The sequence below is a fragment of the Pogona vitticeps genome, chromosome 3, assembly GCF_051106095.1.
Source record: "Pogona vitticeps strain Pit_001003342236 chromosome 3, PviZW2.1, whole genome shotgun sequence".
Classification (NCBI taxonomy): domain Eukaryota; kingdom Metazoa; phylum Chordata; class Lepidosauria; order Squamata; family Agamidae; genus Pogona; species Pogona vitticeps.
In genome coordinates, this window is record NC_135785.1 from 12,253,080 (window position 1) to 12,270,483 (window position 17,404).

General features: G+C 41.9%; 1 protein-coding gene and 1 pseudogene across 4 annotated transcripts in view; both read right to left on the minus strand.

Moving 5' to 3' along the window:
* The window catches only part of KCNMB2 (potassium calcium-activated channel subfamily M regulatory beta subunit 2), a 295,671-nt gene that overhangs the window by 113,729 nt on the left and 164,538 nt on the right, over nt 1-17,404 (minus strand). The window lies entirely within an intron of this gene.
* Nucleotides 12,621-12,775, minus strand: LOC140706121 (U1 spliceosomal RNA; annotated as a pseudogene).

Below are 17,404 nucleotides of genomic sequence, written 5' to 3' on the forward strand. Positions count from 1 at the left end.
GGCGGTCCTTCAGGTATCCAGGGCCCAAGCCGTTTAGGGCTTTATATGTCACTGTAGTAGCTGACTGAAACAGAACAAGTCTCCAAGGTCTTGGACACTGAGATTCAAGGGGAGAATCCTGGAAGTTAAGAAGTGCTGTATTGAGTGACTGAACTTATTACACCTGGTGGAGCCAGAGATTGTATTGAGAACTCTGTTGAATCCGAAATTGGCTTCATTTGTCGTTTAACAAAATAGTAGCAATCATGGTAGAAGTAATAGTAAAGTATGCAGTATGATTCCACTCATGTTCAGAAAAAATAGGTTCCCATTGAGAAAGACTGCATCAAAATTCTTCATCTGAACATCCTTGTATCCTCTGTCTATTTGCATTGCTCATTCTATCCAACTGGAGGTTGATGATTCCAGTGTTATGGGACAAGGAATGTGCTCTGGGTTTTAGCCCAAACTTTAAAGAAGCTATCAAAGGCACTGAATGTATTGGTATAGGTTTAGTGCAGTGGTTCCCAAACTGTGCTGTGGTGCCTGGGTCACCGCCAAACCCAGCTAGGGGCAGCGGGGAATCCTCAGAAATACTTCTGTGGAATCTGCAGAAGTACAACTCAGGTCAGGCTTAGCCCCTCCCTTCTCCCCTCACCCAAAGTATCACATTGGAGAAGCCACGGCCAGTGGCCTGTAAGACAAAGGAACTGCAAGCTGAAAATGTTTGGAAACCACTGCTTTAATTGAATTGGGTTCAGGACCTTGGATAGCTCCCATATAGCTTTGAAGAGAACTTTGAATAGATTCACTACCCCTGTGAACTCCGAGTCTACTTGTCCTCACCACCCTATCCCAATGATCCCAAATGTATCTATTTCATGTTCATAGGATGAATCCCTATACTTAAGAGCCTAGGTTCAGAGTTCAAGAACCAAGGAAGCGCAAACAATGAGTTGAGAATGATAAGAAATGGAAATCGTCTTATTTACCATAGGCTGCTGGGAATGTAGCTGTTCATGAGCCTATTGTAATCCCTTTTCTTATCCAGTATTGCTGTTCTATTATGCTAATCTTCTAGCCACACACCTATCAGAAATAAATGAACATTGCAGCTTCTTGCATGACAACTACGTTCTTCAGATGTTTGTCTTTTGAGAGCGCAAGAAGAAAGTGAGAATATTCCTCAAGTCCTTCAGACAATAAATGCTTTGCATTTACATTCCTGTACTTTCGGAAAGCAATTGACTTCAGCAGTTAAGTGACTGCATTTATTTTCCAACTTGGAAAACCTGGCTTGAAGCAAGAACAAGAAGGGGGGAAAAGAGTTTATTTGTGGCTGCTTTGCATTTGATGATTTCCAAGACAGCCTTTCACTTTCAAGGTGGAGAACTGGTGTGTCTCACATACAGATGTGGCAAAATAGACATGCTTGTGCTTCTTTTAACCTCAGTACTTAGAGGAAAGGTAAAACTATGTGTTCTCGAATGTGCGAATGAGAAACACACACAAGCACACACGAGAGATGGCAAGATATTAGTTTGTCAGTCTTGAGGGGGTTGTACATTTGCAAGGAGATGGGGTTCTAAAAACCCTAAGCATTGCATCTGTGGGCTCCTTATGGGCTTGCTTGTGGCTATGAATATTTTACGCCACAAAAGGAAAGGAAAGGCCCTAGTTTTGTGTAGAGGCATTTTGCACAAAAACATTGACAGGAAAGCACCTGTCTTGTTCTCATGCTATAGTCAAAAAATCTCTTAGGGGTTAACCAACTCCTACCAGGCTGATGCAATGCTTTAAGACAGTAGCTCAAATCCTGTTGCAGAGTAATGCAAATGGCATATGTCTTGGAAGCAGATTGTGGTATGTTAAGAAATCTCCACAGACTTTATCTATTGCATTATGAATCCAGGATTTTAGCTGCTGTGTCTTATCAAGAATGAGAAAGTGACATTTTCTTCACATCACCCACTAATAGTATACACACATAACAAAATCTTTATAGGAAATCTCAAAGTGAACTGCCCTTTTAAGCCAGGCAGAATGGGAGAAATGAATAGAACGCAGGTGTCCTGCCCAGATGGATGAGTGGGGTTTGGAACATGTGACTTGCCAGATGGAAGTGAACTACAATCCCCCTCATCCCTTAGCCTTGGCTCTGTGGTTGATGGAACATGTGGTCTGATGACATCTGGTCATGTGGTCACAGGTTTTCCACTGCTGTAGCAGAAAACAGTGGGAGAATCAACAACCTTTCTGTGACTTCTCCCGTGGGGAAAAGATTCACACCTGGGCCCAACAGCCTGTTGTTTGAGATATTAAAGATTAAAATGCCAACATACAAACCAACAAACCAATTGTCTTTAAAAAATTAATGGGGGACACACTCAGCTGCTCTGAGCTCAAAAGGAAAACTGGGCTATAAATGTGCTCAAGAAATAAGGGTGCAGATCTCCCCAAATCAGGGGGCACCCTAAAATTTGCCCCCAAGGAAAAAATGAGAAAGATAGCAAAATATTTCTTAAGCAAAATGTAAGTGAAATATCCTGCCAACCTAGCAGTTCGAAAGCAAGTAAAAATGTGAGTAGATAAACAGGTACCACCACAGTGGGAAGGTAACGGTGTATCGTGTGTAGTCGCGCTGGCCACGTGACCACGGAAACAGTCTTCGGACAAAACGCTGGCTCTACGGCTTGGAGATGGGGATGAGCACCGTGCCCTAGAGTCGGACACGACTGGACTAAATGCCAAGGGGAACCTTTACCTTTACCTAAGTGAAATATATGTCAGTTAATCTTTCATTCTTTCATTTCCTAGTTCAAAATGTAAATAACAAATAGGACCATAAGGGTGCAGTCCTGTATCTAATGACTTGGAAGAAATCTTTGCTGGATTCAGTTCTGACTTCTTTCTGAGAAGAACACACTACACACACTGTAATTTACCTCACATCTACAGCCAAGTTAACTTCAGACTATTCAGATTCTCCACAGTGTCGAGGAGTCCTCCTGATGTGTGATGGGGCACAGCAACCACATTTTGCACCCTGTTCCCTACTCTGGCTATCAGCAGACCTCAACGCCGTAAATCAGAGGATGGTCATTCCCATTCCTTCTGTTTGTGAACCTTTAAGTGGATATGTTAGAGGGATTTTACCTCTGCAAGTACGCAGAGACACACTGTGGGATACCACTGGAGTAACTTCCAGAGATGGGAAAAGCTAGTATTCTGGATTACAATTCACAGAATAACTAGCAAAAGAAACTTTCCTCCATTTCTGACTATATCCTGCCCAATCTCATATTAACAGTATATTCCTGCCATTAAATCAGGGGCGGGCAATTAATTTCTATAGGGGGGGGGCACATGAAAAATCTGAACGGTGTTCGGGGGCCGAACCAACTTTACTTAAAAATAAAATGAAACAGCGATGTTATGATTGCTTTTATTTTAAACTTGTTAATCTTCACAAATACTAAAGAGTTTTTTGTGGTATGTTAAAGATAAGGAACTGATCAACTTGAGACAAAAACTATAAATAGTTTTCATCTTCAAAACTGTCCATGGGCTGGACAGGAGCAGCTCGCGGGCCGTATGTGGCCCTCGGGCCGCACTTTGCCCAGGTCTGGATTAAATGGACACTCGGAAAGCAATGTATTTCTTAATGAACCTTAAGGCCTGTTAAGCTTGCAGAATCGACAGCAAATGCTAGTCCTTTTTACTGGCAGTCAGTCTTCTCCATAGCTGACTAGGCACGGACCCAAAATGATGATTTCAACAATCTTTTTCAAGAAGACAGTCACAACAGCTTTTCCTGGAAATCTGCCTTTCAAGGTGCAGCCACAAGAGAATGTGAGTACTTTCTACCTTGCACCCTGATGTCCCACATGGCATTGGGGTGAAATAAGGGGGGGTGTCGAATGCCCTGCATGAACTGTATGGGCAACCCAGGACATATTCCAGAATCCTCTGATAATCTTTAGCAAAGATGGAGGCACTTTTTGCCATAACAGCCAGTGCGGGAGCAGTTCCCCTGAAGCTGAAAGCTATTATAGGACGTAGGTAGAGAGTTGCAGTCTTCCACTTTCAGTTCCCAGTTCCAAAATGAGTTCTGTACATTAGCCTTCTTTATTGCGGTAATAATACCAGCATAGCGGTTGTGTGAATGAAAGAGCAAGATACACCTTGAAGAAAGGTCATAGCTAAAAACAAGATGAACCCTCAATAACTTCTTCTTTTAAATCAAAACAAATCTTACATGGAAGAAAACAATGCAACAGTAAAACTAGCCCATTTTCTAAAGTCAAAGCAGATCTGGCTGTTGATCTATAAATTCCACACCTCTTTCGAGTTGGGACATTTATAATGAGTCCCATTAACTTTCTACAATAATTGCTGTAATGCTGTAATGTATCTCAAAAGAAAACAGCACAGTTAAACAATGCAAGAAAAACACAAAACGCACCGGTCTCTATTGCTAAAGATCAAGTTGCCAGCATGGAGAATAATGGAAAAGATGACGTTTCTTCATTATGCTGCTCCTGAAGAAATGACATATGACAGTTTGGTTTTGCCCCTTTCACTTTAAACAGCAGCAAAAAAGTTGCAGGCTGCAGTCTTCAATTATAAAGCAATTCCTTTGCACCCCGCAATCTTTCCTTCCCGAGCAAACTTGGGACTCTAGTGACCCAGTGAAGCATTATCATTCAATTTTAAAGACGTATTCCTGCATGCTAAGCGTGCACCATAAAAACAATCAATTAAACAAACAAGAACCCCTAAAAACAAAGGAACAGAGACAACAGCAAACGAGGAAGGGCACTAGGGCCCCGAGGACACTGGAACTTTGCAGATAATGCAGGGCTTGACATGTACCTATTTTTTTTTTCATGGAAAGAACCCAAAAAGAAAACTGCCAGACAGACAGACTCAAAAGAAGCATTCCAGGTGAGTGTCTGTAGAGGAGCAAAAAGCAGCACAGATGTCACTTTGCCTGTCTGAAAAATAAGCACCAGGATTGTGTCCATTATTAATACCTGTCAAGAAAGAACAGCAACTGCAGCATTGCCTTCAGAGAATGGCTAGCAGGGCTCTCACCCAGGCAGCAAGCTCTGAAAGGCTTAAAGAAGCTGATAATAATAATATTATTATTATTCCGATTATCTGCAGATCAGAACTCTTAACAGAAGAGAGAGAGAGAGAGAGAGAAAATATAATCACAATGCAATAGCATGTCAGTGTTCCTTACCCACGGTCAAGGCACATAAGGAAAAGCTGGAGTTCAGAACTCTTGAGTGTGGGCAGAATGCGAGGACAAGAGAGGAAGAAGCCTACTGGCAGTTCTTCCAAAAAAAAAAAAAACACACAACTCCAGCTCGGAGACAGATAGTCAGGTTGCCATTTTGATCTTCTTCTCCAGAGGTGGACCTTCATCACGGGTGCAAAACAGCCTCTGGCTTTTCACCATGATCCACCAAACGTTCTCCGGGCAAGAGGAAGGTGTGGCTGAACTCCGAGGTTGGCACTGTCAGAAAGTTGTACTTTAAGATACTCACCGGGGATGGGTTTGCTACCTCAGCTGGGCAAAGAGAGCAGGTGAGGTCTTTCTAGCTCAATCTCTCTCTCACACCCTAGCCTGACACCAATGTGACTCAGAAAGCGGACAACCTCTGGGCAGAAATGGGTGAAGCACCTTGACCTCAAAAAGCCCCACTAAATCAATGTGAATCCTCAAAGGAAGATATGAGTGAGTGAGTGAGTGAGTGAGTGAGTGAGTGAGTGAGTGAGTGAGTGAGTGTGTGTGTGTGTGTGTGTGTGTGTGTGTGTGTGTGTGTGAGAGAGAGAGAGAGAGAGAGGGAGGGAGGGAGAGAGAGAGAGAGAGAGAACTGTGTTTTTCAGCCTGTTTGTTCTTTTAAAATGGCAATAAATAAATAAATAAATTAACCCATTGGAAAGTCTTTAATTGTTAAATAGATTTATTATATAGATACCCCTCAATGATGAAACCAGAGAGGTGAATATATATATTACCCTCCTTTCATACTTGTATGTATATACATACATACATACATACAAGTATGAAAGGAGGGTAAGAGAACTGAACAGGAAGTCTAACCAGCTCATCTTTTAACTCAAAATATAGGTTAACCCCATGTGAATGATAGTGGAATTCTTCTTCTTCTTTTTACAGGTTTCATGTGTGGTATACTATTTTTACAGAAGAGGAAGGAACCATAAAGGGGGTTTCTCTATTCAACAGGATATACGGAGTTAAAAGTGGAAAAGTGATAACATTTCTGAAAACTTTACGGAGCTAATATCAAGACCTAATTTTGGATCATGAGGCAAACTAGACACAGGATCTTCTGCCGTAGATGAGGGACCAAATAATGCCCTAATGGTTACTACCAGTTATATGACATTAGCCAGAACAATCACATCATTGCTAGGAAACAATATGCGTATCACCTCAGGGCTTGACCAATGAGTAAAGGACCAGGAAGCCATCCTCTAGATGTAAATGAATCCTAAATCATATCTCTCACTCAGCATATACGGCTGCTTTTTCTTCTACTTCTTCTACTTCAGCCCAAAACATTTTGATGTCAAGGTAGTAGTGTCCCCCTTACTCACTGGCAAAAAAGAGGAAATGGATCATCATACATAAGGTGCACTGATCTTCATATCATTTGTGTGTGCTAATTTTCGTGGCTAGATACGCATCCGGAAGCTTTTAGTATCATTTAATGCATACCACCCTATAATGAAGACTTTGTCAAGGAGACTGGCATCTGCTGATGGGCACCTACTTTCATATCATACATTTCATTGGCCAAAATCCTGTTAGTTACACCCACTAGCCTAACACTGTTGGTGTAAATATGGGAGCCAAAATGCCACAAGTTAAAAAGGTAGTGTAGACATTTGCTGTTGTGTCCTAAGTTGTATGACTCACTCTGTGACAGGAAATGCCTACCCCAACATATTAACTTCTACCAATTTGCCACCAACATTTCCGCCGATTGCATTTATGCCAATTCCTGGTCCAAATGCTACAGGATTTGGGCCAGGAGCATTATATTGAACTTGGACTCAATAGGTCTTTGGGCAGAGGACTATCTGTAAAGTATGTATGTATGTATGTATGTATGTATGTATGTATGTATGTATGTATGTATGTATGTATGTATGTATGTATGTATGTATGTATGTATGTATGGATGGATGGATGGATGGATGGATGGATGGATGGATGGATGGATGGATGGATGGATGGATGGATTGATTGATTGATTGATTGATTGATTGATTGATTGATTGATTGGATTTCTATCCCACTCATCTAGACTAAAGGTCTACTCTGTAGGACACATGGCAGCTTCTCTCTTCCTCAGGTACAGAAAATGACTGGAGCCACAAGTGCATTTTGTCTTACTACTAGTCTTCCACCATAGCTGATGCTGGAAACCAAGTTTAGAATTCTGACCTTCAACATCTCACTACAAACCCCTATCCCCCAACATGTGCCATCTGAGCTTTCTCATTTTACCTAATGATAGGGCCAGGCAGTCATATGATGGCCGGTCATTACCCTAAACTGAGTTATATAAGCCGAGGGCCCCTGGGATTTTGTAAAGGGAAAGTGACAGCAGCTTGCATTAGACCAACCCAGTCCCTGTTCTGAAACAGTGGCCACACAATTCAAAATTCATTTTCAAGCCCTGTAAAATAATTGAAGAATATTTTATATTTCCCACGAGTACCTCAAACAATCCAATTGCCTCGAGATCAAGGTGGACAACTGATAGATCATCACCTCCTCCCTTGAAGCCTTGTCAAGGGGAAGTAAATACGATGCTCCAGAAACTGACACATTGACAAGAGATGTGATTTGCTGAGAAGTCCCATTGAATTATAAATCATGGGCATTAATAAGAAGTAGGTTGGGATATTTTCTCACTTAGGATTAAGCATCCATGTCTAGTAAGACAGGCAAGAGAACTGCAACAGTTTGTTTTTAAAATACTGTACAAATAATCTTATGAATAAGAATAATGCAATATGTTGCATTGTTTATTGCAATGGTGCTAAGTCCTGCTTTCCGCTACATTCCCATGGCACATAATAATAGTGCGTAACAATGTCAGTGGCAAAAAAATAAGTCTGATATACATGTGTTGTGTATTTTTATCTATTTCTCTTTCCTCTGTTAGCTCCCCAAGGCCTGGCATATTCCCTGCTCTCCAAGTGCAAATGCCCATGTGAGATGGCTGTGGAGAACACACAGATAACAAGGAGGCAGTTGCCCTGGCAACAGAAGTCCTATGAAAACATCCCGAGCATCTTCTGTCTGTGGCTCACTGTCCTTTTGCACAGCTGCTGAAACAAGAAGCAGATGTTAAGTCTCAGCCCCAGTGTATATATTCAACAGCAAGAAGCAGAGATGAACCCATATGTTTGCACACACAAATTCTTAATGCACCCTCTACCACACCGCACTAGATCTGATCACCAGCTGGGATAGACACTTAGCTATCTTCCTGAAGGCAGGACGGTAGGACAGCAGGACACTCTGTGTCAGTAAAGTGTTTCCTTTAACAATCACAAAATGCCCAGGGAACAAGTTCCTAGAAATTGATGTAATTAAAGATCACTGTCTAACAGCATTCCATGGCAGTATGAGGATAGAATATAAAAATCTGCTATCTGAGAGAAGTAAGAAGACATTGACCATAAGGAATTTTGTGTAATGTTGTACAGACCTCCGAAAAAGTTACTTTTTTTGGACTTTTCAGAGCTCTTGCAATGGATGACTATTCCATGTGGAGTTTCAGTATTTATTTATTACATTTATAGCCTGCCTTTTTTTTTTCTAGTGAGGTTGTGCTGGTCACACTTAGCCTCACAATGATCTTGTGAGGTAGGTCATGCTGTGAAAATTATTAGCCCATGGTCACTCAAGTGAGTTACATGGCTAAGTGGGGATTTGAATCCATAGCTCTGGAATCTTAATCCAACTCACCAGTTGCTGTGCTAGATTTCACTACTTTGGCTGTCAGCTGTATCAGTCTATCCACCAAACCCAATGAGATATAACCCTGCATTATAATAATAATAATAATAATTTATTGTCATTGTAAGTATATACACATACAACGAAAGCCTCTGGGCTGCAAGGTTGAAAGATCAGCAGTTTGAATCTATGCGATGGAGTGAGCTCCCATTGCTTGTCCCAGCTCCTGTCAACCTAGCAGTTTGAAAACATGTAAAAATGTGAGTAGATAAATAGGTACCACCACGGTGGGATGGTAATGGCGTTATGTGTCTAGTCGTGCTGGCCACGTGACCATGGAAAGTCTACGGACAAATGCTGGCTCTACGGCTTGGAAACGGGGATTAGCACCGCCCCTTAGAGACGGACATGACTGGACAATTGTCAAGGGGCACTTTTACCTTACCTATTGTGCCCGTGTTTCCAGAGGGAAAAAGGATGCCAGGCTTTACATAACAAAGAGCAGGCTCAATGTTGATGACACCCATGTCAGCAGTCAAGATGGTCTAGGATACCCACTTGTGTTCACTACCATTCAAAAAGAGACACCAAATGGGAAAACTACAAAATCTAATTCCCTTTTCCATCAATTAATCACTTTTCATCCAAACACAAAGCAATTGTCAAGGGCTGTTTTTCAACAGGTGTGAACAGTAGTGGAATATTCTCATGTGGAATACTTATCCCTATAATGTACTTGAATGGAGAAGGCAACTTTAAGTTTAAGTAACCTTGAAATTTAAGACTTTCAAGGTGCAATAGCAGTATGGTTTCAGTGTAGACTCTGTACTGTTTGGTTCTTGTGCTGATTCAATACCATCATTGGAAGGAATTGGTCTATAAATTGTTCCTTGTGTAAACCACCCAGAGAGTGCTCTAGCACTATCGTGCAGTATATAAGTCCAAACAGTAACAAAAGAGCGGATAAATGTTCAACTAGACAATTAAGTTTCATTACTTTAAATGATTTTCACAGAGTTCAGAATGATATTGTTTTGGATTGAATTTGTTTAAATATTTTTTTAAAAAATATTTAAATAAGTGCAAAACATCCAGGCAGGTTCACAGTAGACACTCTTGATATGCAACCCCCGAGCCTTTGAAGGCTTATTAGCTTGAATAGCAATAACACTAATTAAGGGTGTAACTACACTGCAATTTGATTCACAGCCTGTATTATGCTGGAAATTGCCATCAGTGCTCACACAGGGGCTGCAGATTGATTGGGATTTCACTGTTCATAGTGGATGAGACGCGATTTGCATTCCTGCCCACCACCCACTTCTTTTCTTCCTTCCTTTCCTCCTGCCTCTGCTGATCCTTTCTTCCCTTTCTGGTCTTGCTGATGAGAAAATTTAGCACTTCTTGTCTTCTTTACACCTGAGGGCTAGGAGTCCCATGCAGTTTGGAAAATCCCCCTGTGTGGGGTGTCGTCATGGCACAACAATGTGAATCAATGAGAATTTGGAATTTAGTGAGCATTTTTACACCCTTTTCTTTAAAGCAGGGGTGTAAAGAATATCAACTAAATTAATCACTCTCATTGAGTTAGACTGTCTTGATCTGATAACGTGCCTCTATGAGAAATGTCTAGCCTCTGTAAGATTTCGTGCCTCCAGCCGGGAATGGAGCAGTAAGAGATATTTTGTGCCCTTGTGGTTTCCATAATTTGCTCACATAATTTGCACAAAACCTGTGTCTTTTCCCTTTCCAAAGCAAAGCACACACATCTCTCCCAAACACAATGCAATCGCTGATTGTTAACAGATACATAAAGATAGAATCATGGAATAATGGAGTTGGAAGGGGCCTATAAAGCCATCAAGTCTAACCCCCCGCTCATTTAAGGAATCCAAATCCAAGCAGATCTGACAGATGGTTGTCCAATTTTCTCTTGAATGCCTCCCAAACTTCTGATCTTTACCTCCCTTCTTTAAATCCACCCTTATGTACAATGAATGCCATGAAAAGTACCAGCATATGGATAACAACAACCAAGCTGTCTCAGTGGACCTTTTAGGGCAGAAAAGAGGCCTTGACATGTGGAGGGGAGGAGATGATAAATCATGAAGATGAAAGAAGATCATAGGTCATGCCACTATAATACTAAATTATCCACTGTACCTTAGGGGATCTGGTGACCTACAGATTCTGCTTACTGGATTCTTCTTCAACAGTAGAGATGGAAAAGAATTTCTCCTTATGCATCATTAAAAACACACACATAAAAAAACCCCAAACAAATACATCCCATTTGTGGTTTGTAGGGCAGTTAACAAAAGTGCGTATTTTTGTTGTTGTTTAGTCATTAAGTTGTGTCCAACTCTTCGTGTCCCCATGGACCAGAGCACGCCAAGCCCTCCTGTCTTCCACTGCCTCGAGGAGTTTGGTCAAAATCATGTTGGTAGCTTTGGTGACTCTGTCCAACCTGTCCATCCATCTCGCCCTCTGTCGTCCCCTTCTCCTCTTGCCTTCACACTTTCCCAACATCAGGGTCTTTTCCAGGGAGTCTTCTCTTCTCATGAGATGGCCAAAGTATTGGAGCCTCAGCTTCAGGATCTGTCCTTCCAGTGAGCAGTCAGGGTTGATTTCCTTTAGAATTATTGGTACTCTTAGTTAAAAATCATGATAGTGAGTAAGGGGGCCACTACTACCTTGACAGCAAAATGTTTTGGGCTGAATCTGGATTATTGGCAGAGGTTTCTGGGCTGGTCCCAGTCTTTGAAACTCCCTTTCATTGGAGGCCAGAGTGGCATAAGGTTTTTTTTAAAAACTATGTTTATACTTTCTGTTCTTAGCTTTAACATTGTCTTTTAATGATGTAAGCTGCCTCTTTTTCCTCATTATTCTTAGATTTAAATATTGTCTTTTAGTGATAACCACTGTTGTAAACTTTCGATCCATAAGACACACTCCCCCCCAGATAGTGGGGGAGAAAGTACAGTGGTGCCCCGCATAGCGAGGTTAATCCGTTCCGGATTAACCTTCGCTATGGGGAAACATCATTAAGTTTAATGCGTTCCAAATGGGCCCAAAACTCACCGGTCTCCGATGTTTCCCCATGTTGCGGCAGCCATTGTGGGTGTCCTGGTGGCCATTTTGGGTGTCCCGGTGGCCATTTTTAGTGTTCCGGTGGCCATTCTGGGTGTCCCGGCGGCCATTTTGGGTGTCCCGGTGGCCATTTTTAGTGTTCCGGTGGCCATTTTGGAACCGCTGAACAGCTGTTCCCCCATCGCAATGAGAGGATGCCCTCGCATTAGCGATGGGGAAATCCACATCGGTATGCAGATTCTTCATTAAACGGTGCACTCGTTATGCGAGGCACCACTGTATTTGCATCTTATGGAGCGAATACAATAAAAAAGGGTTCAACCACCACCACCCAGAAGCCTCCGACTGCCATGCTGGGAGGCCTCTGAACTGGCACCAGAGATTGCTTGCTATTTGGACCTCACCATTCTGCACTGCTGGCTTTCCAGGATCTGCTTCCTGGAGCCCATCTGGAAAACCAGCAAGGCCAACAGTCCTATGGCAGCAGGCAGAGAAAACAGCCAAGGACCAAAGGGGAAAAAAGTGATTCTAGAAAGACCAGGGGAAATCACAAACACAGTCCCCCACTTAGGCAGTTGATTTTCCCACATTTGGGGAAATCACAGGGGTTAGCACATCCAAAGTGCAATAGATGAGCCTTACCCCAGGAAAAGCACTTTGATGATCATGGTATCTCCCCTGCCAGGTATGAGTTGGAATGGCCCCTGAACCTCCTGCCCCTTTTTGTGCCCTGTTCCCAAAAGGCATGGTGACCCCCTCCCGGCTGCACCTCCTGATCAGAGCAGGGCTGCACAGCCCCAGTCCCGAAAGAGGCCAAGAGAGCTACTCAGTGTTTTGGGGTGCCCCACAGGACCCCCATCAGGGGCTGGATGTTCCTCCCACAATCCTCCAGTGCACAGATATTAGCATACTTAATATGCGGGAAAGGCAGGGAAAGCAGGGAAATTCAAACTTTCAGTTAGTGAAGAGGCTGCTTGTCTGCTTCCTTGCTAGTCCAAGCAGTTAGAGAGCTGGGAGAGAGACCTGGGACTGCCTGGTATTGTCATTTTTAAATGTAAAATTTAGTTTAAAAGCTGTTTGTTTGGGGTTAGTGCTTCGTTTGAGTTGAAACCATCTTGTGTAGAAACGTGCATACCAGTACTTGCTTTAAAAGCTTCCTGGAAAGCAGTTCAGACCAGCGCAGATCAGCTGTTAGGTGGGGAGAGGGGAGGGGAAAGGAGCAGGAGCTGGAGCCAAGAAGAGCACAAAATGGCTGCCATCTGCCGGCTGCCTACTGGCTTTTAGCTGTTTGGGGCTCTTTTTTGGCTGTTCTGGGGTCTACCAAGGCACTGTGAAGAGCCAGGCTCAGTCTACAGTACCTGGTAAGTGACTTTCATTTAAGTTTTTTAAAGTTTCTGACCTCCCCCGCCCCATAAAAATGCATTAATTTTCAATGCATTTCTATGGGAAATTTGGATTCAACTTGCAAACTTTTCAACTAGTTCTGGGCATCTAATAGAGAATGTATTTCCAAAGGGTGTTGCAGCAAGGAAACTAACTGTGCCTTGTGACTTCTAACTGGATTACAGTACCTGCTTCCTGATTTCAGCTACTATAGTTTGTATTCAGTTTTTTTGGCTCGTCAAGAACATTGTTCATGGCTTTGTGTGGCCTAACCTGTTGTGCCTTGCATGCTATAAACGTTCAATTATGTCAGAAAATGGAGATTTGGTCTTATGCTGAGCATGTGCTACTGCTGGTGAATGGGATCAGGTTAAGCTTTGTGTTGCTGTTCTTTAGCATAACCTAAAGTAAATAAGGAAAACCAGCTGTTAAATAGCTTAATTCCACTATTTATCCTCCACACAAGTAAAAGGGACCTCTCAATGCAGTGCCAAATCAGACAAACAATTTCTAACTTAATATAGGCTTGAGCTGTAGCTGGGCAGAGTTGCACAAGAATCTCATCTGTCATTGAGACATTTCTATAAGCATGGGGAGGAGGTGGATGAAAGGAAATGTAAAATATAGGTAGAGTGGTATAGGTCTTATCACCGGCTGATAATGATCTATATGTACTTGAATTAAATTTATGGTACAAAAATTTATGGTACATAAACTAGAGTACACAAAGTTTTAAGTCTCTCCATTTGTTAATGACAGTGGTAATGGTTCTTAATGCCACTGTTGACTCCTGTTCACTTTACATGGTTCAAATGTTATTCTGTTATAGTTTATTAAATATTTTATTACACTATTTGGTTCAGAATATATTTTCCCTGTTTTCCTCCTCTAAAAATTACGTGCGTCTTAAGGTCAGGTGCATCTTATGGAGCAAAAAATACAGTATATATTTTTTTTCGCCTCATAGAAAAGAGAGAGCATCTGATTATTTTCGCTCCAGGTGAATAGCTGCACACACACAAAAATGAGTATATGCAAAGTGTTGCCTGAAGAAATTGTGGTCAGTCAGGTGAAGGCATAAAAGTGTATATATTAAGAATGATGTGTTTAAATGCACATATATTAGAAAAAGTGCCTAACAGAATTGCCAGGGAAGAACAAGAGAGATGCTTCATAACTTGGTATGGAACCTGAACAGTATATTAATGCTGGTGGGACAAGTGCAATAAAGATAAAACAGATTTTTCAGATCCCTGTATTACGATTGTGGTTAGGGTGGTCTTCTGATAGAAAAGTCAAAATACCCATGATGCCAGAATGAAGCAGCAGGAGGAAAATAATGGTGTCTTTGAACAAACAGAACAAATGGTATCTATCAAAACCTTTAAAGGGCTGGCTTTAAAATTACAAATCCAGTCATTACAGAACCTTCAAAAGGGTCAAGGCTCATGGCCAAACTGCAGGCAGTTGATGAAGAATGTTTTTTTGGTGTTCCCATTGCATCCCACGTCAGATAGGGAATGGGTTAAGCCTGGGTTTCATGGAGGCAGTGACTGTGAAGCCTGCTGTGCATGGGATTTGAAGCAGCACAGTTGTCTAGTGAGCCAATATTGGCTCATCTTCCTGAACGAGATGGTTGGGGCACCTTGTGTGCAAAGGAGTGAAATTGCTTTATTTTTTATCAGTGCTTGACCAGAGCCATCCAGAAGGCCGGAGGTTTAGGCATTTCAATTAATCTTGTTTCCTTTCCTTTCCTCCTCTCCACATATTTAACGGAGCCAAGTTGAGACTATAACTAGAAATCTGGTTACAAGCCAGCTTTTACAGTAAGTAATGACAATGCTACAGAGTGATACAATTTGGCTGAAACAAGACAATATTGGGAGAATCTAGAAGTCATTGACGACACCTTGCCTGAGGGGTTGGATGGTACGTCAACAAAAGGCATACAGAAAAAGCAGAGCATAGCAACAGTGCAAGGGTGGGAGCAATGCAGTAGAATGCTCTCACGACGTGTTCCAAGGAGTGCAGAATCCGGCAGGAAAAAAGGTACCCCCACTGTAAAAGTGAAGAAATGACCATGATACATCTCCCTGACATGAAGTGGGAAGTCATTTCTTAGGGGCCATAGTTTAGAGCAAGCCAGAAATGTGCCACATGTAGAAGGCCCTGGGTTTAATTTATGGTATCTCCAGCAGGGTAGGGTTGGATAAGACTGTTGTTTGTTGCCAGCCAGAGGAGACAGAACTAGGTGAGATGGAACAATGGTCTGGCTTAGTATAAGAAAACTTCCGATAGTCATGTGTTACTCTCATCCCTGTGCATATGATTCTGCTACTGCAGTATCTCACTTAACTTCCAAGAAGCTCAAGGTAGTTCTACATGGGTTAATTTTATGCTGTACTTCCAACAGACTGAAGAAGCTTTTTTACACCAAGAAGCAGTAGACCTTTTCATAGATCCAGTGGGAACTGGAAAGAGAGAGAATCAGGATCATTCCTCAGCCTACTGTGAGGAATTTGCATGACACTGTGCAGACAATGTCACTTGGATCTGCTCTGGCTTGGAGGCTGTAGTCCTGTGAATGTAACTTTGGTCCCTGCTTGTCCTGTTAAAATTGATACATTTCAGTTGATGCAACCTAAGGAAGTGGATCAGATTCTTGGAGAGATGGAAGCTACCGCATGTGTGCTAGACCCTTGCCATCCATGGCTTATAATAAAATAAAATAAAATAAAATAAATTACAAAAACAGCCAGAGGGGGAATGGCCAAGTGGGTAAGGGAAGTGGTGAATGTGAACAGGATAGAATCCCAGTATGTTTAAAGGAGGCAATAGTAAGACCTTTATTGAAATAGCCCTCTTTGAATTCCACTTTATTGGACAACTATTGGCCAGTTTCAAATCTTGCATGTCTGGGCAAAGGGGTGCATATGGTGGTTTCTCAGCCCATGGAATCCTGGATGAAGTGGACTTTCTAGATCTATTTCATTCCGGCTTCAGGCCTGGCTATGGGATGGAGACAGCTTTGGTCACCTTGGCGGATGGCCTATGCTGGGAATTGGATGGGGGAGTGTGTCCCTGTTGGTTCTGCTGGGCTTCTCAGCAGTTTTTGATACCATCACTATAGTTCTCCATAGAGTTCATGTTTAGGTCAGGTAGGGGTCAGGAAGGAGATGTTGGGCAGGGCAGGGCTAGTGTGTTCCTCTCCTTGTATTAAACTGGATAACAGGATACCCGAAGTGGGCTTAGGGATAGGAGACTGGTAACAGTAGAACAACCTCCATGTGAGATGAAAAGAACCTGAGGGTTTTTGTTGTTTTTGTTTTAATTTAGGAGAAACTGAAGGCTTGTCTATACATGGAGTTGGTTGGAGTGGGCTAATTAGGGTTGCTTAAGGTCAGGTAGAATTCTAACTTGACGTGATTCTTTATCCAAATGCAGACACACCTCAAGTGACCCTGTTTGGTCCATTTCACCGCTGAAAAACAGGAAAAACAAAACAAAGCAAACATCCTTTTTCTTGCCCTTTCTCTCTCCTCCTGCTTCTGGGATGAAGATTATTTTGATTTCCTTTTTTCTAAGTGGTATAGTACATCATAGTGGATTGTTTTAAATTATTTATTTATTTATTTATTTATTTATTTATTTATTTATTTATTTATTTATTTATTTATTTATTTATTTATTTATTTATTTATTTATTTATTTATTTATTTATTTATTTGATTTTTATCCCGCCCATCTAGTCTGGTAGACCACTCTGGGCTTCCTTCCTCTGCTCCTCTAGGGAGGAGCAGAGGAAGTGTTTAATTCCCCATTATTCACAAGTGGCTCAGCTGTCTTCTTAGGCCAGTTAACAATACTGGGAAATTGAAAGTGGAAGAGAAATATAAAGCTGCAAGCTCTGCTTTGGGTTTTCCCCAATGAATACATGCG